Raw genomic sequence first — 22,035 nt, forward strand, 5'->3', positions numbered from 1 at the left:
GAGACACTTAAATTATCTGGGCCTCAGTTTCCTCATCTGTTAAATGGAGATTAAATACCTGTTCTCCCTCTCTCTTAGACTGTGACCCCTGGCTGAGTCAGTCCAGTGTCTAATCTGATCGTATCGTATCTACCCCGGGGCTTAGCACAGTGCTTGGCATATAGTAAGTGCTTAACAAATATTATTGTCATTATTACTATCATCATCATCATCAGTGACCTGTGATATAATCTCTTCACTTTTAAATTATTTCAAGCCTAGCCTTTAGGAAGTGCTTTTCAAAAGAAAAAAAGCTCATTTATTTTTAGATAGTTATAGATTGGTGTGAGTAAAATGCAAACAGACTACTGCCACAAGTACTTGCAGAAGCATGAGCATGGATTTCATGATAAAATGACACAAGAAGAAGCATTATGTTTGGGTATTTTCATAGGACATTTTAGACAGTGAATGTGTTTTGTGGCTTAATTCTATTTTCATTTTTGAAATCTACAGTGGAGATGCAGGAGCAGTTTGTAATTAATTAGTGCCAAGTCTGAACAGAAGACTTCAACCCATTCAGCTACATTGTTTCGAACACACGAACATAAAAATCCCTGTGAGGAGGCATCTAACTCCCTATCCTATCACCTCACTTCTTTCTTTCATTCTATTTGCCAATTTGCTCTTCATTCATTTCTCCCCAAATCCCTAAGAGAATGCACTTTCTGACTGCTCATTTTCTCAGTTTCTTTCCCAAAAAGGTAATATCCAGATCTTCTTAAACTAGACAATTTTGGTCTCAGACCTCCTGGATTTCACAGGAAAAAACCCAACCACATCTAATTTAGAGAAAGGGGGAGAGATAGATATTGATTGATTGATTGATTGATGGATGGACGGATTCCTCTTTGGCTGAGATGATCTCCTGATACCCAATAAATAATGAATTGCAGCACCGTAGGACTGGCAAGTCAATCAATCAAACAATGGTATTTATGGAGCACATACTATGTGCAGAGCATTGTACTGAGCTCCTGGGATAGTACAGTATAACAGAATTAGCAGACACATTACCTGCCCATAATGAGCTTATTCATTCAATAGTATTTATTGAGCGCTTACTATGTGCAGAGCACTGTACTAAGCGCTTGGAATGAACAAGTTGGCAAAAGATAGACAGTCCCTGCCATTTGACGGGCTTACAGTCTACAGGGTAGACAGATATTAATATTACTAAATGAGTAATTTATAATATATAATCTAGAGATATGTGCATAAGTGCTGTGTTTGGGGGTGGGGCTAATATCAAATATCCAAAGATCACAGATTGAAGAGCATAGATGTCACAGAAGGGAGACCAAACCGGAGAAAAGAGGGCTCAATTGGGGAAGGCCTCTTGGAGGAGATGTGATCTTAGGAGATCAGGGACATCAAGAGATCAAGTGCCATTTCCTCTCCTATGGGGAGGACTGTACTTATACCACCCCAGGCTTGATTATTATTGTTATTATTATGATGATGAGTATATTTTTAAGTATGTCAATCACTGTTCTAAGTTCTGGGAAAGATACAAGGTAAGTTAGACACGGTCCCTGTCCCTCATGGGCCTCACAGTCTGCAGGAGGAACGGGCACTGAATCCCTATTTTACAAATGAGAAAATAGAGGCACAGAGAAGTGAAGTGACTTGCCCAAGTTGCCCAGCAGGCAACTGGCAGAGACAGGAATAATAATAATAATGTTGGTATTTGTTAAGCGCTTACTACGTGCCAAGCACTGTTCTAAGCACTGGGGTAGATAGAAGGTAATCAGGTTGTCCCACATAGGGCTCACAGTCTTCATCCCCATTTTACAGATGAGGTAACCAAGGCACAGAGAAGTTAAGTGACTTGCCCAAGGTCACACAGCTGGCAAGCACTGGAGTTGGGATTAGAACCCATGACCTCTGACTCCCAAGCCCAGGCTCTCTCCACTGAGCCACGCTGCTTCTTGAATAGAACCCAGGTACTCTGACTCTCAGACCTGGGCTCCTTCCATCAGGCCTTGCTGCTGCCCAAAAGGCAGTTGTACAACTGGGAGACCATATTCTGTACCAATAAGTTAACTTTGGTCTTAACTCATATGCACACAAACAGCAGGCATTTACTAATAACACCGAGTGTTTTGTTGGCTCTCATCTCGTGGTTGGAACTGGATTTGATTTTTCTGGCATTTTTCTGTCTTTCTCCTTGATGCTAGTCCTTTGTGTTTTCTTGAAATCACCACCACGGCTACTTCGGCCTCATTATCTGGCTGTGCACATGGTAAAGTTAATTTCCTTTCACACTGTATGGGGATAGAGGAAAAATGAGGAGATTTAAAAATCAACTTGCAGAAGATGAGGCCATCTTTCAGGATTCTTGTTTTGAGAAGGATAATGTCAGCTCTAAATGGAGAAGATAGACTTTATTCCTTCAGGAACTTCCTGATGGGAAATATGGAAGGGCAAGAACATTTTTTTTTAAATTTTGCCTCCAGACCATTGAGAAGTCTCAAAAGAACTCAAATAACCTTGAAGGAAGGGCTTTCATTTGGCCTGATAAATGAGGAAACAATTGAGTAGGATTGCAGCAGTGTCCAGCTTTGGCTCTCTACCTGACCCTTTATTAGGTTAATAGCTTTAATGGAAAGATTTCTCAGTAGTGGAGGATATTGGCCATCCTTTCCCACTAAAACCTGATAACCTCTATTTCACTTAGCTTCTCTCCATTCCCTTTCTACATTTTAAGGATATTGGAACTCTCTGAGTGAAAAGTAAGGAAGATGGAGAATGACTGAATAATCCTGGTTCATGTTTTTTGGAGGGGGTTGTTTTAGATTCATTTTCTGCTTCATCATGCACTCTCAGCTGCATCAGAAGGTTATTGTAATTAAGAACACAGCAGGGTGATTAGAATTACTCATGTCACTTGGGAGACTTTACACATCCTTATTAAAAGGATGGTCAGAGTTCAGGAGAGAGTAATGCGTTGCATATCAAGGGGGAAGTAATCAAAGTGAATGACATTTCATCTTCTCTTCAGTGATTAACAATATTTCTGAGATTAGACTATGTCTAGGAAGGATTAATACAGGCATGGAAGGAAACTGTTACAGTTTAGAGATCAATCAGTATTCTCCAATACAGAATATTTCTTAGAAAAATCTAGTGTATTCCAGGAGAACATTTCAAAACTCTATAGGTGAAATTAGGAATTGCTATATCTCCGAACCCTCTGGTTCACATAAAGAAATTCCAAATAATGAGTGACTGTAGGGGCTGAGTTATAGGGCAGAGTGGATGTATTGCTATGTGTTCAGTTTTCTCATCTGTAAAATGGGGAGAAGATATTCCTTTTCCTCCTAGACTGTGAATTGCAGATAAGATAGAGACTGTGTATCATCTGATTATCTTGTATCTACCCTATTGTTTATGTCAGTGCTTTGACATGCAGTAGGCACTTAGTTGATACCATTTTTATTATTAGATTTTTGGATTAGAAAAAAATGTAATCACAAAAAGGAAATGTGTTCTCCCTCTAGACTGTGAGCTCGTTGTGGGTAGGGAATGTGTCTGTTATATTGTATTCTCCCAAGTACATAGTACAGTACTTTGCACACAGTAGCGCTCAGTAAATACGATTGTGCGATTGAATATTCATATTTTAAAACATAAGTAACCCTTAAAATATGCATATGGAAGCATTAGCATAAATACTCTGTATTAAGAACCAGGCAATTATTGCTGTAAAATCATTTAAAAAATGAGACCAGAAGAACCAAAGATAAGAAATTTTGCCCAACATCTAAATCGTTAGTCCTTTAAAATGCTCTTTCCTGAGTTTGTATTCCAGTAGCTCTTGGTTCATTCATTCATTCATTCATTCATTCATATTTATTGAGCACTTACTGTGTGCAGAGCACTGTACTAAGCTCTTGGAAAGTACAATTCAGTGATAAAGAGGGACAATCCCTACCCAACAACGGACTCACAGTCTAGAAGGGGGAGACAGACAACAAAACAAGTAGACAGGCAGCACTACCATCAAAATAGATAAATAGAACCATAGATAAATGCACATCATTATTTAAATAGAGCAGTAAATATGTAGAAATATACACACGTGCTGTGGGTAGGGGAAGGGGGTAGAGCAGAGGGAGGGAGTAGGGGCAATGGGGAGGGGACAAGGAGCAGAGGGAAAGGGAGGGCTCAGTCTGGGAAGGCCTCCTGGGGGAGGTGAGCTCTCAGAAGAGCTTTGAAGAAGGGAAGAAAGTTAGTTTGGTGGATGTGAGGAGGGAGGACATTCCAGGTCAGAGGTAGGACATGGGCCAGGGGTCGATGGATTGGGAGGAAGTCTTGTGATCTAGATAAAAAAGACAGCAGTCTTTAGTCTAGTAACTCCTTGAACCGGGGTGGATTTTCTGAGAACCGAAATCTTGCTGAGTAAGAGTTCGGTACAAACCTTCATCCTTTGCTTTTAAGCCTGGACGTGCTGTACTCTGGGCAATTGCCCAGATCAGTATCACAGAAACGTTTGCTTATTTGGCTATGGTGATGGAACGGCTGCAGGATAAGAGTATAACTTTGAAATGCCAGCATAAAAGCAGTGAGTCACAAATTCTGTACCTCTTAGAAAAAAAGCAACAACAAAAAAAAATGAAAATTCAAGCTTCACTGCCTTGTGGGATACAAAATGCAGTGAAAGGGCATCAGAAAATCTTACGAGAACTGACAGTAAGATGAACATGACCCAGTCAAATGGAAACACTCAACAATTTACAAGGCCTATTAACCCCTGGATTGGTGATTATGCTAACACCCATATCACCGCTGTAGCAAAAACTGCCATCCAAACTGTTCAAATACTTCATTGTCAAGCTCCTGTAGCCATGGGTTCTAGTCCCTGCCCCTCCACTTGGGTGCTGTGTGACCTTGGGCAAGTCACTTCACTTCTCTATGCCTCAGTTACCTCATCTATAAAATGGGGATTGTTACTGTGAGCCCCATATGGAACAGGTACAGTGTCCAACCCAACTGGCTTGTATCCACCCCAACGCTTAGTACAGTGCGTGGAACATAGTAAATGCTTAACAGATACCACAGTTGTTATTATTATGAAGGCACCCAAGAAAGAACTTTGGTTGGGACATCACAGCAACGCTATTGGAGCAAGTAACTCCAACTGTCAGGACCAACGTGAATAGTAAATGCGTGATATTCCCAAAAATCCTCTACCAGGAAACCTGCCTGACTGTGGCTATGATGTGGTGACATCACCAAAATAATTGGCTATGATGTGGTGACATCTTTGTGGGCAGGGAATGTGTCTGTTTATTGTTGTATTATACTCTCCCAAGCGCTTAGTACAGTGCTCTGCACACAGTAAGTGCTCAATGTATACGATTGAATCGCCAAACTAATTCTGAGAAAAGTAGCATCAATACCTTGCAGCTTCTCCAGCTCTTAAGGGAGAGCTACAGAAGACTGAGATGTTTCATGAAGAGGACATTACAGATCATGTATCACCAGCACTAGGAAAAAATGGCTGAACGAAATCCAGGGCTCTGCTTACTAAATCTTGTTCTGATCTTTCCCATGGCTGACCTCTTGGTCACACCTTCTCTCCTGCCTGAAACTCCTTCCCTCTTTACATCTGCTAGACCATCGCTCTCTCCCAAGCCCTTCTGAAATCACATCTCCTTCAGAAGGCCTCCATTAATTTGTATTCTCCCCACCCTATATCCTCCAAGTGCCATTTCTGCACTTGTGTTCCACCTAAGCACTTCAGTATTCACAACCTCCTATAACCCTTATTTCCATGCCATATATATCCTACTACCTCTGTCGGTAATTTACTTTAGGGTCTATCTACCCCGCTAGATTGTAAACTGCTCCTTGAGGGCAGAACTCATCTTCTGATCATCCGCTAACCTCCTCACTGTGCCTCATTTTCACCTGTCCCACCATCGACCTCTGACCCCTGGCCCTTGTCTTGCCTCTGGCCTTGAATGGCCTCCCTCCTCCCATCTGCCAAACTAACTCTCTTCCCCTCTTCAAAGCCCTACTGAAAGCTCACCTCCTCCAGGAGGCCTTCCCAAACTGAGCCCCCTCTTTTTCCTCTGCTCCTCCTCCCCTCTCCATCGCCCCTACTCCCTCCCTCTGCTCTACCCCCTTCCCCTCCCCACAGCACTTGTGTATATTTGTACATATTACTCTATTTTATTAATGATGTGTAAGTATCTATAATTTTATTTATCTACTTTGATGGTAGTGAAGTCTGTCTCCCCTTCTAGACTGTGAGCCCATTGTTGGTTAGGGGTCGTCTCTATCTGTTGCTGAATTGTACTTTCCAAGCACTTAGTACAGTGCTCTGCACACAGTAAGTGCTCAATAAATACAACTGAATGAATGTGGGACAACCTAATTACCTTGTATCTAGCACAGCTCTTAGAAAAGTGCTTGACACATATTAAGCACTTAACAAATACCATCATTAATATAGAGAAAAAAGATAGGTTTGGAAGTACAGTAGTGGGGTCAAAGTACCCAAGTGCTAAGGTGATGTGGAAACGTGAAAGTGGCAGTGAAGGAAGAAATAGGATGTGAAGATAAGAGATGAATTAGGGAAAGCCTCCTGGAGGAGATGAGATTTTTGAAGGGCTTTGGAGTTGGGAAGAGCAGTGGTCTGCCAGATATGAAAGGAGGAGGGAGTTCTGGACAGCAGGGATTAGCTATCTGTGGCTATGATCTAGTGACATCACCCAAATAATTGAGGGATGGATAATCAATATACTTGATTATCTATAATAGTTTCTGAAGATACTGATGCCTAAATATCCAGGGGTGGATAAGGAATTTGGACTTGTTTTTGCTTTCTCTTTGTTCTTTCCCTGTACATTTGACTAAACTTCTGGGTCTAAGTTTGATTGTTTAGAACAGCACCATGGAGCTTTTCACAACCTCTTCTCTCAATAATCCTGCTAGACTAGCTTCTGCCAAGTGCCACACTGATGGTAATTACATCCCTGTGGCTTAGAATCGTGATCTAAGGCATTTTGGAGAAATCAGAGTTCAATAGGAATGCTCTCTCCCAAGCTGAACTGTCATCCTGAAATACATGAATTAAGTTCATGTCACTGTAGGCACATGACATTTCTGCAGCGTATCTGAAAAGAAAGAGGGAGATACAATCATCTCAAAGTTCATTTTTAATTGGAATCCAGTTGCAGCATTGTGATAAAATGCAAATTCATTTGTGGGTGGCAGCAGGATTAAAGGCTTATATCACCTAAAGTTAAAGGCCAGAAATAACCTCCTGTGTTGGTGATAGGGAGGGAATGTTTACACATGTGCCCCAAAGCTAAGGATTGCCTCAGGTGTTACTTGCTCCTGGAATTCTCTGGAGGAGTGAAGCAAGATTCTAAAAGGTTGCTGCTCTAGACAGCTGCTGCAGGGAGAGTCTAGCTCTGAGAGCAGGTGAGATTCAACTCTCAGAGTAGAGAACTGACTTCCTGGCCATAAGGTGTGGGTGTGCCCAGGTTGGTCTGCAAGACTGTGTCTGCAGGCAAAGTAGCAGTGAAGCAAAGCAGGGAGGTCAAAAGCAGTTGATGCCGCTTCACTCCATTAACCATGCAAGTTGGCACACCTGGAGGCCATATCTCATCAGCCCTGATTTTGGGGGAAGGGGAAGACTTGCACTGGTGTTCTTCAGAGAAAATCAGTGCAGGTTGAATTCAGGGTGTCTTGTCATAGGAGACTCTCCTTGCAAGTTTCCATTCAAGGGACTGAAAGAGAGCTTTTCTTACCTTCAACCCACAACCCTCCCTGGTCATGGAATTCTTCTAAATCCTGGGGCTCTCCAAATCAGGGAGTGTAGCCTGCAGGTTCTGTATTCTTGGCCTGGCCTTGACCTCCTTTTATTGCTGCCAGCTGTGAAAATTCTAGTAATTGGGGTAGCATGAAAATTGTCACTTGCTACTCTTAGAGAGATTTCAAATGGCGGATGGCTGGACAGGTTCCAGCCCTGCTCAGCTTTCTCCTTTCCAGTTCACCCCTTCATTGGATTTCAGACTTGGGGTGTGTCTCTGGTACAAGACTGCCAAACTTAGAGACCTTGAGACCTTCTCTATTGAGTCTGATCTCTTCTAGGCTTAACAAGAGGTAAGCCCCTATTATTTCCTATGAATAATCCTCAAGTCTTGATGTTTCTAAAGAGGGTGCCTACCCTTGTGTGTATGTGTGTGTTTGTGTATGCCTTTAGTGGACACTGCAAACTGAGAAATGTAGAAAATTTAGTCTTATAATGGCTGTGGCGGGGGCTTACTATATGTTGAAGGGAATATTCAAATGGAAAAAAAATCCCTTTTCATGGCGGGCAAGAGGGTGACAGGGTCTCACCCATACTACCAGCAGGGCCTCTATATGGGCAACTGAGCTCCCATCCCAGTTATTATTCTAGAAAAAAGGGCTTAAAGCAGTTACATGGCTGATGGGACACCACAAGGAGACCAATATTAATAACTAAAAAGAACCCTCCTGAAACAGTAAGGTTGATGGCAAGAGGACTAACTTCCAGCCTTAATAGCTCCCTGCTCCCCATCACCTGCTTAAATCAATAGTATTTATTGAGTGCTTACTCTGTGCAGAACACTGTACTAAGCACTACAAAGCAACAGAGTCAATACTGTAAAATGGGGATTAACTGTGAGCCTCACGTGGGACAACCTGATTCCCCTGTATCTAACCCAACACTTAGAACAGTGCTCTGCACATTGTAAGCACTTAACAAATACCAACATTATTATACACAGTCACTGCCAACAAGGAGCTCATAGTCTGCAGGGGGAGACAGACATTAAAATAAATCATAGGGGAAATAGTAGATCATAAAAGTACATACATAAGTGCTGAGGAGCTGAGGTGAGTATCAAGTGCTTAAGGAGTTCTCAGCCAACCACATAGGTAACACAGGAGGATGAATAGGGTGAAGAGATGAAGGGGTTAGTCACAGAAGGCTTCCTTTCCCTTCTTTCCTCCGCTGACCACCTGCACCTCACCTCAGTCACTGGCAGCATGGACACGTGCTTGATCTAGTCATCTCCAAACCACACCTCACTTCTAATCTCCCTAATTTGTTGACCGCAGCCTTGTAATCTGCCAACTCACCCCTCCCCTGCCAATGGCCCTCACCCCAGATTGTGACTTCCGGACTCTAGACACATTTGGCTCTCCCTGGCTTTCTCAAATCACCCGGACATCATCTCACTTCCCCCACCCCTGATCGCACAAGTATCCACCCTCAGTTCCACCGACTGAAGCGAGACCAGAGAAATAGTGTGGCTTAGTGGAAAGAGCCCGGGCTTGGAAGTCAGAGGTCATGGGTTCAAATCCCGGCTCCGCCACTTGTCAGCTGTGTGACCTTGTCACTTAACTTATTTGGGCCTCAGTTACCTCCTCTGGAAAATGGGGATGAAGACTGTGAGCCCTACATGGGACAACCTGATTACCTTGTATCTATCCCAGCTCTTAGAATAGTGCTTGCTGAATTGTACATTACAAGCACTTAGTACAGTGCTCTGCACATAGTAAGCGCTCAATAAATACTAATGAATGAAGGAATAGTAAGCACTTAACAAATACCAACATTATTATTAATAGATCACATTTGACACCCCTTCCCATTAGCACACTTCATTAATCTGGGTGCCAGGCCCTCTTCTTTAGAACTGTCCCGAAATCTCTCGCACTAAATCTCACCTCAGTAATCTTCAAGTGCCTGTCAGAGGGTGTATTTATGCCCTAGTACCGCATATTGTTCGTATTTTTACAGCTCACCGGAGAGAGGATGTAGGTCAAGAGCCAGGCAGGAAAAGAGAAGCAGCATGACCTAGTGGAAGAAGCATGGACCTGGGAGTTGGAGGACCTGGGTTCTAATGCCAGGTCTGCCAGCTGTTTGCTCTGCAACCTTGGGCAAGTTACTTAACTTCTCTGTGCCTCAGTTTCCTCATCTATAAATTGGAGATTAAATCCTCCTCCCTCAAGTTAGACTGTGAGCCTCATGGGGGAGAGGGACTGTGAGCAACCTAATAAATTTGTATCTACCCCACTGTTTAGAACAGTGCTTGACAAACACCATGAAAGAAAAGACATGTGGGGTTGACATCTAGAAGTATGAATATGTGAAAATTGGAAGTAAAAGACTGCAGGCTGTCCCAGAACTGAGCTTTTATAGTCTTTGACAGATTGTGATTCTACAGCACCAAAGACCTCTTCTTCCTAATAGAAACACTGCATAATTTCATTTCTAGTAGCAGTACAGAGCAGAGATTACCCAGAGTGAACTGATACAGTCCACTTTTCAGAACTGTATCAGAGGCTAGTTACCCAGGTTTATCTTTTCATTTCTCCCTCTTCAGAATTTAATAACATTACACAAAGATCTGAGTTTTGGCATTTAAACAAATATGTGAAGCCTGACCGCACTGTTTTGAAAGGCTTTGCTCACGTCACCTGGAATGGAAAATTTTTGTGTTGTTGAATGACAGAGGCTCAAACTGGTCCAGTTTTGGATTAGAAGGACATGGCAATAGGTTGAATATGGGTGGAGTCTGGCCAGGTTATTTGTGTGCTTTTTAAGCAAGGGACCGCAAAAGCAAATAAAATGTGCAATCCTTTCTATTATATTGGCTGAATACACCTTCCTACTCTTCAGGATTTATGTGCTTTGGAGAGATTTTTATGGCTTATCCTGAATTTATTGCTTATCCTGAAACTGTTACAAGAGGAGCAGTGTGGCCTAGTGGAAAGAGCATGGGGTCTGGGAACCAGAGGACCTGGGTTCTAATCCTAGCTCTGCCATTTGCCTGCTGTGTGACTTTGGGTTAGTCACTTCTCTGTGTGTTTGTAACACCCTGTCTAAAATGGGGATTTAATACCTGTTTTCCCTCCCCCTTAGACTGGGAGCCCCATGTGGGACAGGGACTGTGTCCAACCTGATTAACTTGTATCTACCCCAGCACTTAGAAGAGTGCTTGACACATCAGTGCTTAAAAAATACCGTAATTAAGTTGAATCTGAGGGCAGTGGAAGGGCCAGATCTCATGACCCTCAAGAAGGTTAAACACTAAAATGACCGTGTATTCCATCAGTTTGGGCCCCACACGCCATCTTTGAGCCTGCCCAAATACCCTCTAACCTTCTTGATTGTTTCCCCAGCTAGCCAGGAAACAAAAATCATTGACAGCACTTGACTCAGATGCTGATGTTGATGCTTGGTTGTGTGTGGGATTGGGCTGGTACCATAAGCTTGGTCTTCTGACTGTAAATTCTTCCTTAGATTGTAAGTTTGCAGTGGGCAGGGCCAGGGCCTACCACCTCTATTGTATTGCACTCTCCCAAGTGTTTAGTACAGTGCCCTGCACAGAGTAAGCACTCAATAAATACCATTGATGATGACTAACTGCCCTCTGCTGATCTGAGAAATGGTGGGACTGAACTTCCAGTTCAGTTATCCCTGCTCAAGAGCTCCTGTGTGAATGACAGTTGGGCTTTGGGAGATGCTTTTGCCTGGCTGAATATGAACTTCTGGACTTCTTGTTGCTTCCCTGAATGTGACTGCTTGGAAAGGATTGAAAAAGATTGAGTCTAGTTCAGCTCCTGCTCACACGTAGCATGGTAGCTGGAAACCCTGAGGCCAAGCCTCTCCTCAGTAAGTCTGCAAAAATGATGATAGGTTTAAAGATGTCACTGATGGAAACATATTAGAGAAAAGAATCCCTTCAAATTTTATTTATTCAGAAGAAGCCAATTACAGAGGCTACCCTAGCCATGCGTATTAGCAGAGGCCCTTTGGACCCGGTTTGGAAAAATGTAAGACCAAGTCTAAAAGAAAGGAGGGAGGTCAGCAAGGATATATTAGAAAGGAGAATACCCAGCCACTTTATGATTACTCTGGACTTGAAGTTCAGCTAAAGGTCTGTAATGTGCCTTCTGTGGATCATCGCCTCTCCTCCCTTCTGTTCCATGGTCCCTTTTGACTGTGTTATCCCAGTAGGAATGGTAAATGAGACTTACAGAGGTCATATAGTATTCTGAAATGATGCTTTATCCTTTACAGACACCTACAAAGTTAGAGATTGACTTGAATGACTGCTTTTCAATCAGTTTTTTATTGTGCTCTTACTGTACCGAGTGTTGGGATGAGTATAATATAACAGATTTAGGAGACAAGATCCCTGGCCAGATTCAGACCCCTAGCTTCCCCAGGGCCGGGAGTGACCTCGAGTCCCCACCTTCCATGAGGTGAGAAAAGTAGTCCCTGACCTGTGCCCTCCCCAGGGCCAGTGGAGGTGACCCCAGACCTCCATCTTTCCAGAACCCCACCTGCCCTGGACAGGGAGAACCAACTCTGGAGGTCTACCATCCCCATTAAGGGAAAAGTCAACCCCAGACTTCCACCTTCCCCGGGAAGGGGAGAGACAGCCCTGAGTCCCACCTTCCCCTGACAGGGGAGAGCTGACCCTTAAGCCCCACCTTCCCGAGATGGGAAGAGCCAACTTCAGGCCCCTGCTCTCCCCAGGGCCGGAAGAGCCCAGCCTGAACCCTGTAGCCTGAGCCTCCCCGTGGCATAGCCCTAGATGAAGGAAAGCTCCAGGCCCCCAAAATCAAGCAGCTTCCCACTGATCCTGTGGCTCAGATAAATAGTATGGGAAGCGAGGGCAAAAAAACCTCCCCAGAACAGTCACACCTTATAAAATGAATACTTTATTTAAAAAGTGGGGAGGTAAATGAAGGATTCATGTAAATAATAAAACTAAAGATGGCTGCCACACATGGAGTGACTATCTTGATTGGGTGTATTGTATGGCTCTTGAATGTCCCAAGGAGCAGCCACACTGAGAAGCATATGGATAGATGCTCCTGTTGTGTACTGCCCCAAGGCAGCCTCTTACCTCATGGTGGGAAGCTGACCCTGAAACCTTGTATGGTGCGTTCAGCATTGATTCCACGTGGTTCAGCTGGAAACCTAAACAGTGGATTAGATTTCTATAGCCCAGCCAGGCACAGGTATAATTTCTGTAGACTGTAAGCCCGCCAAAGGGCAGGGACTGTCTCTATCTGCTACCCATTTGTACATTCCAAGTGCTTAGTACAGTGCTCTGCACATAGTAAGCGCTCAATAAATACTTTTGAATGAATGAATGAATGAATGATTTACAGTCATCTTTTTCTCCTCAGAGCCACAGAATGTCAGCATAGTTCTTTTAAAAATAAATCTCCTCTCAAGTAGGGGAAAAAAGTGGAGGAGATAAATTTCAGAGCCAGATAGTCTAGGAGTTTACTTTGACAGAAATAGATGGTGTGCAAGGTTAAAGCTTTATTTAAATTTCTCTGGCTGAATATCATATTTCCATTTAAGTATATTAAATTCTAAAGGGAATTTTAATTTGTTGAGCAGGTGAACATGTAATGCAGATAAACACTTTATTTCTGTAAATTCTGTTGACCTTGGGGCAGTATAACCGAGGTATATCAGTTAGAAGACCTGGTCCCTTCCACTTCAAAAAAGAAATATGGGGAGTCTAGCTTCACCTGGTTTCCTTTACATTAGATAGAAAATAGCATATAATGAAGATCTTCCATAAATGGTCTGTTAGCCAATGATCGAGAAGCAAGTTAGGCTAGTAGAAAGAACATGGGCCTGGAGATCAGAGGACCTGAGTTCTAATCCCAGTCTGCCATTTGTCTGCTGTGTGACCTTGGGCAAGTTGCTTAACTTCTCTGTGCCTCAGTTTCCTCACCTGTAAAATGGGGATAAAATCCCCCATGTGGGACAGGGATCATTTCCAACATCATTATTGTGTATCTCTCCAGTACTTAGCACACTGCTTGACACATAGGAAGTGCTCAACAAATACCATAATTAATTGTTTGTGCTTTTCCTGACTTTCCAAGACTTGACCCTGAGTAGAGGCAGGGTTAAGTCCTTGAGGCCTCCCCTGCTTTAGTAAACTGGAGTCTGCCATCCCAAGACCCCACTGAGGGACAGGAGCCATGTCTAATTCCTACTGTGTATTGTCTCCCAGCACCTAGTACAGTACTTTGCACACAGTAAGTGCTTAATTAATACTATTACTTCTACTACTTGGCATGTTGGCCAAAACAATCTGTGACCAGGAAAAAGAATAAGTTGAGTTGCCTAAGCTCTCCCTCTACTGTAGTGGTACTATCCTCCATCCTGTTTCCAAAGAAATAGTTCTGTGGATTTTAACAAATCTATGGTGTTTGGGTTGAGGGGAAGAGGGAGAGGGAAGTGACAGATGCTTGTTCATACTCCCCAACAGTAGAAATCCATTTCACCTGGGACCCTTGCCTTGTTTTCAATCATCGGCATTAATTGAGGGCTCACTATATGCAGAGCACTTATAATAAGCACTCCAGAGAAAGTGATATGTACTCTGATGACTCATAGTGCTCAGCAGAGAGGCCAATTTAAACTCATTAAGAGACTTAGAAATGGAGGCCAACAGTTTCCACTGTGAAGAGGTTTGTTAGTTATTTGCTGGGCAATCAATAATCAGTGATATTTATTGAGCACTTACTGTGTGAAGAGCATAATACTGAGTGCTTGGAAGAGTATAATACAAGAGGGTTGGTAGATGAAATGAAGGAGCTTACAATCCATTGAGGAAGGCAGACAGTAAGTATTATGGTACTTGTTAAGGGCTTTCTGTGTGCCTAGCACTGTTCTCAGCACTAGGGTAAATACAAGCTAATCAGGATGAACACAGTCCCTGTCCCACATGGGGCTCCCAGTCAAAATAGGAGGGATTATGATTTAATCCCCATTTCACAGGTGAGGTAACTGAGGCACAGAGAAGTTAAGTGACTTGCCCAAGGTCAGATATGGGTCACAGCCAGGATTAGAACTCAGGTCCCCTGATTCCCACTAGGCTACACTGTATATTAAAATAAAGTACAGGTAGGAGAAGCAGCAGAATGTAAGAGTATGTAAGTCAGTGCTGTCGAGGTGGGGTATCAAAGTGTGTAAGGGGTTCTGACCCAAGCTTGTAGGTGACACAGACAGGAGGGTGATTAGGGTGGGGAAATGAGAGGTTGGTCGGGGAAGGCTCTTTGGAGGGCTTTGTAGATGGAGAGAGTGGCTGTCTGCCAGGTATGGAGGGGGTAAGGAGATCCAGATCAGAGGGAGGATATGTGCAAGGGGATGACAGAGGGGCAAGACTGAGATACAGCAAATAGGTTGGCACTAGGGGAGCTTGACTAAACTTTCCAGCTTGTAATATAATTCTTTGCAGGGAGTTTGCCCTGCAAAATTCCTTCTTAAACACTGTGAAAGACTGTGAAACACTGTGTAGAGCAATAATGCTCTTTGATAGTCTTCCTGTTAGAAGCTCAAACAGATCCCCACATTTGGTGGAAAAGTGTAAAGGTGACTCAGAAAGATGCAATTATAAACTGGAACTGCAATTATAAACTCCTGGAAACATTATCCAACCTTGGCTTCACTCCTGGTTCTTTCTCTCCTGGTCTCCTCTTATCTCTCTGGCTATTTATTCTCAGTCTCCTTCGCAGACTCCTCCTCTGCCTTCCACCTCCTAACTGTGGGGGTCCCTGAGAGTTCAGTTCTGGGTCCTGCTTCTATTCTCCAACTACACCCACTCCCTTGGTTGGAGAACTCATTCACTCTCATGGCTTCAACTACCACCTCTATGCGGATGATACCCAAATCTACATCTCCAGCCCTGATCTCTCTCTCACTCAGCAATCTTGCATTTCCTTTTGCCTTCAAGACATCACTGCTTGGATGGCCTCCCATTATCTCAAGCTTAACATGTCCATAACAGAGCTCCTTATCTTCCCACCCAAACCCTGTCCTCCCCCTGACTTTCCCAACCCTGTTGATGGCCCCACCATCCTTCCTCTTATACAAGCCCATAACCTTGACATTATCCTTGACTCCTCTCTCTCATTCCACCCGCATATTCAATCCATCACTAATTCCTGATGGTCCCACATTCACAACATTCCTAAAATCCAACCTTTCCTTTCCATCCAAACTGCTACCACATTAATACAGTCACTCATCCTATCCCTCCTGGATTAGTGCATCAGCCTCTTTGCTGACTTCCCAGCCTCCTGTCTCTCCCCACACCAATCCATACTGTCACTCTGCTGCCCAGATCATTTTTCTATAAGAACGTTCAGAAATTGTCTCCCAACTCCTCAAAAAACTCCAGGGGTGCCCAACCACTTCCGCATCAAATAAAAACTTCTCACCATTGGCTTTAAAGCACTCAATCACTTTGTCCCCTCCTACTTCACCTTGCTATTTTCCTACTACAGACCAGCCTGCACATTTAATGCTAACGTCCCTCTAATGCTAACCTTCTCGCTGTGCCACGATCTTGTCTATCTCGCCTCTGACCCCTTGCCCAAGTCCTGCCTCTGGCCTGGAATGCCCTCCCTCTTCAAATCCGACAGACGGTTCCTTTCCCCTCTTTACAAAGCCGTATTGAAGATGAGAACTTCCCAGACTGTCCCACTTTTCCTCTTCTTTCCCTCCCTTCTGCATCGCCCTTTCTCCGCAGCCCCACAGCACTTAGGTACATATCATTACTTGGGTACGTAGGTAATTCATTTAATCTATATGTCTGTCTCCCCTACTCTAGAATGTAAGCTCGTTTTGAGCAGGGAATGTTTCCATTTATTGTTTTATTGTACTCTTCTAAGTGCCTAGTACAGTCATCTGCAAACATAAGTGCTCAATAAATAAGATTGAATGAATGAACAATGGAGGTCAAAGTGTTTGAGCTTTGGGTGAAGTGAAGGGATTTTAAGTTTCAGGGAACAAGGTTAAGCAACGGGGTGGAATTGATAGGAAACTTTTCCAACTCAGTGGTGTAAATGTAGACTCAGTGGTGTAAATGTAGCATCAAAAGTCGATAAATTTGTCTTTCAGGAGTCCTGTACACCGATACCTGTGCTGCAGGAGATTATGAACCATGTCATGGAAATAGCCACCTGACAACCTGAAGGATATCAAGGTAATGGAGCAACTTACTCTTCTGAATTCCCACACACAAACAAACCTTTCTGCTGGTGGTTCAATTTGAAATGCTGTCACTGAATTCGGCTACCTGGGAATCCCATTGTCAGAAGTGCAAGCATAGAAAAGTCAAAAAATGGAATCGAGTTGGTAAGTCCTTTTACCTCAGGTTTAGACCATCTGGCTAGTTATGCCTATATAACAGGCTGTTCCTAGAGGGTTGAGGTTTACATCTTAACAGTTTACATATGTTAGAGGCATTAACATTTTATCGTTAGAATTGTAGCCCTCAAAGACCGGGCCGGGTTGCCACGTTGCTTTGAATTTATGGTGGGTCGTCTGCCATTTCCCAGAAGTCACTGCTGCTTGCTTCTTGACATACCCTACACATACCAGACCTGTCTTGAGAATTGTTTTGAGGGTTAGTCATTACTTGGCAATTTAAAAATCTTTTCAGAATTGTTTCATAGAGGAAATGCTCCGTACCCATCTATTCTGATAATAATAGAGTATCCGAGGAGAAAATTAGGAAGCAGTGATGCCCAAAGAAACCTAAATTAGTTACCAGTTTTCATTAACTGAGGCAACAAAGAAGCCAATATGATTTCAGGCTGTATAGGTAGAGGTGCTGTGTCACAGGCTGGGGAGATAATTGTCTCCATCCTCACAACTTCAGTGAGATTTAGTCTGTAGACACCTTGGGACCAGCCTAACTGAGGGAGTCCCTCAAGGCTCAGTTCTGGGTCACTTTCTATTCTCTATCAACACCCACTCTTTTGATGCATTCAAGATGCTTCTGCCTCTATGCAGATGAATCCCAAATCTACCTTTCCAGTCCTCCCCTCTCTCCTCTGCAGTCTCACATTTCCTCCTTCCTTCAGAACATCTCTTCTGGAATCATCCACCAACACCTCAAACTTAACATGTCCAATACAGAACTCATCATCTTCCCACCCAAACCTTGTTCTCACTTTGTCTTTCCCATTACTGTAGACAACACCACTATCCTCCCTGTCTCATCCCCATTTCACAGGTGAGGTAACTGAGTCACAGAGAAGTGAAGTCACTGGCCCAAAATAACATGTAAAATATGCAGCAGAGCTGGGATTAGAACCCACGACCTTCTGAGTCCCAAGCCCTGCTCCATCCATTAAGCCATGCTGCTTCTCAGTACAGCATCAGCCTCCTCACCTCCCTGCCTCCTGTCTCTCCCCATTGTGATCCATACTTCACTCTGCACTCCAGAATCATTTCCCTAGAGAAAAGTTCAGTCCAGTTTTCCCCAATCTTCAGGGACTTTCAGTGATTGCCCAATCATCTCTGCGTCAAACCGAAACTCCTTACCATCAATTTTAAAGCACTCACTCTGCTTACCTCCTCCTACTTTACCTCACTTGATTTCCTTCTACAATACAGCACGCTCACTTCACTCCTCTAACATCAACCTGTACCTCAGTCTCATCTATCTCATCACTGACCCTTTGGGCCATAATCCTCCCTCTGGCCTGGTACTCCCTCCCTTTTCATATCTGACAGACCACCACTCTCCCCACCTTCAAAAGCACATTAAAGCACATCTCTGCCAAGAGGTCTTCCCCAACTAAGCCCTCATTTCCCCAACTCCCTCTCCTTCTGCATCGCCTATGCACTTGGATCTGTACCCTTTACCCACCCTCAGTCCCACAGCACTTCTGTACATATCTGTGCTGTAAGGATCTTATAATTTACTGGGGGAGACAGACACTAAGAGAAATTACAGGTAGGGGAAGCAAATACATTTAAAGAGAGGTAAGTAAGGATAAAGTGGGAGGGAGTACCAAAGTGCTTAGCAGGTGAGGACTCAAGTGACTTGGTGGCACAGTGCAGTCTCAGAGGAAGCAGGGTGGGGTGATGAGACTGATCAGGGGAGGATTGCATGATGGGAAGGAAGATTCTGTTGGGCCCTTTCAACCAATCCATCAGTGGTATTTGAGTGCTTATTAGGTGCAGAGCACTGTTCTAAGTACTTAATCCACCTGCGAGTGTTCAGCCCATTGATTTTACCTGCTAGAGAGAACATTTGCCCTGCTCATGTCTGAAATACCCCAGCCCTATACTGACTGGGCTCCCCTCCTGTTCCACCACACCCTGCTCTTCCTGGCAACCCAAAGCTGCTCCCTGTGATCAGGACCGGGCAATTTCCCTGCCAGTCAGCGAGCCAACACCCTCCCTGCTCCTGCCCCTCTCACTCTGGGCAATTGCAAGTCTTTTCCTCTGCTTGATTCAGTCTCGCAGATGCCCCTCCTTGCGTACACAGCTTTACAAACTCTCCACCCTGAGCGGTCCTCACCTAAGCATGGTCCAGCACTCAGTGACAGAGCGCGGGGAGCCACGGTTCCCGGGGCACAGACAACTGAGGTCAGGCAGCCCCCTCCTCCCTCCTCCCACGGGAGCATCTCCGCATCCTGGAATGGGGCCTTCCTGGGGCAGCGGTATCTATGAATGGCTCTGTAACTTGGCAGGCCTATTTGCTCTCACTGGCCGCTTTATTTCCAAAGACATATTTGATGAAATACTTCGAAATGAAAGAGATTTTTTTTTTAATCATTATCCTAGTTCGAACCAAGTGCAGCCGCAAGCATTTCAAGGGCACCTACCCTGTTGGCCCCGCCGCACAAGCTCGGAAAATGATGATTTCAATTTCGGGTCTGCCATCTGGTGTTCACTTCGATAATAGCCGCGTCTTGCAGTTTCTTCCTCCAACGTGAAGCAGCCCCTCCGGTGTGGCCCAGGGGCTGCACAGTTTGGGGGACCCTGGGATTCCGCTGGCTCCGTTTGCCCATATCTTGGGAGTCTCCCCGGACCCCTGGGTTATTTCGGTCTCGGACAGGCCTCCGGGGTGAGCGGGGTGGGGGCTAAAGACTCTTCCCTCGACTCAGTTTTCTTCCATGTTCCCCCAGCTCCGTCCTTGACCCCGAACAGTACATTTTTGCCTCGGAGGATTAAGTAATTACAAACACATCTTGTAGTGTTTGCCTCCCTAATTTGTTTTGGGAGGGATCCTGCTTTGAGTTCTGAAGGTGGTCCCCACCATCCACCAGCCTCCACCCCAAGCAGGAGGCCGTACCCGCCGGATCACATGCACCAACTGACCTTCATACCCTCCACTCCCGGGCAGGACTGAAGTTGAGTGATGCCCGCTCAGGCCCAGCTGTTCAGGCTTCCTTTCAAGATTCCACTTCAGCTCCAACTCATAGCCCCACGGCAAGAGAGGGAATGCCAAATAATAATAATTAACTACCGTGGCATGTTAAGCGCTATGTGCCAAGAGCTGTACTAAGCACTGGAGTAGTGAGATATAGTATATGTAGATTAGACACAGTTCCTGTTCCACCTGAAGCTCATGATCCAAACAGGGGAGAGAACAGGTATTGAGTCCCCGTATTATAGATGAGGAAACTGAACATCAGAGCAATTTAAATGACTTGGCCAAGGTCACGCAGCAAGAAAGTGGTATTAGAACCAAGGTCTCTTGGACTCTCAGGCCTGGACTTTTTCCACTAAGCCATGCTGCTTTAAGCTTGGGATTGGGAGTGGGAGTCAGAGGACCTGGGTTCTAATCCCTTCTCTGCCCCGTTGCCTGCTGTGTGACCTTGGGCAATTAACTTCCTGTGCCTCAGTTTCCTCATCTATAAAATGGGGATCCAATACCTGTTCTCCTTCCTATTTAGAGGGAGACACCCAGGTGGGACAGAGACTATGTTGGCCTGATTAAGAGTGCTTAACACATAGTAAATGCTTAACAAACACTATATAATTTTAAACACCGGCTGTTAGATTAGATTAGAACAGCCTAATAGACGACCAGGCTGAGGCAAGTCTTTGAGGGATATGGTTTTACTTTGGGGACTAGGTTATTCCTCCATTCTTTTGGGCCCTATGAATCCCAGGTCCCAGGGCCTCCCTGGCCCAAGGGAGGAGGATGAAGGGAAGAGAAGCGTGGCGCTCCAGCCCCAGTTCTGGGACTAGATTCACAGGCTGTGGCCCCGGGTGCTGCCATTCTTGGTAGGGACAAATGGAAGGGAGAACTGGCCTGGGCAGGGCTTTGGGGTTTTCGTTTGTTTGTTTTATTCAAGCCTGGCCTCATGAAAAGTTGTAGAATTGGAAACCAAATGACACAGTCTCTGCTTCCAAGGAACATATGCTCTGAGACAGCCAATGGACATATGTGCTGGAGACATTTTGACAGATGCTTAAGAGGGGTGGGGAGGAAGGGTTTTGTTTTGCTTGTCCTTGATTTCTTTCATGGTTTTTGCTTAGCGAAAAGGAAGAGCGAAGAGAGCAGCAGGTAAAAACAAGGGAGAGGCATTTGAATGCATTCATTTTGGAGGAGATAAATCAGAGAAAGTGCCTGAACATTTTGGCTAAAAGCCCACTGCTCCTGTCCCTCCACCACTATTCATCCATTTATTCATTGTCAGTCATATTTATCGATCGCCACTTCTACCGGTGGCAACCTGGGCTACTGTTGCTGCTGCTGAACTGACTTGGTTGGCGGGGATGGGGAGTAGAAGCAGTGTTGCTCCAGTTTAAAGGGGGCCTCTTTGCCATTCAGGACAGTGCTTAGTACAAAGCAGGTGCTCAGTAAATACCACTATAACGCTGGGAGTCCTAGAAAACTCAATTTAGCTTTCCCTCCCCTGCCACTTCAAAAGTCAAAATTCTCAGGACCATATATTAGGAACAGGAGAATTCATGACAAGAATAATTACACAAAGTTCCCCTTTTCTTGGCCTGAGAACTTGTTTTCCAAGGTTTTCCCTTTGCCCATATTTTCTCTGTCACCCAAGTGCAACTGACATATGGCTAGAAACAAACTTCTGCTAAAAGCCAGAGATTAAATCATCATTCCTGTATGTCATAAAACCACATATGACTATGTTTGAAGGGACAATGTTGGAGTTGTTGTTCAGCCTGATTTCTCTGCTGCT

The sequence above is a fragment of the Ornithorhynchus anatinus genome, chromosome 14 (assembly GCF_004115215.2).
Source record: "Ornithorhynchus anatinus isolate Pmale09 chromosome 14, mOrnAna1.pri.v4, whole genome shotgun sequence".
Taxonomy (NCBI): Eukaryota; Metazoa; Chordata; class Mammalia; order Monotremata; family Ornithorhynchidae; genus Ornithorhynchus; species Ornithorhynchus anatinus.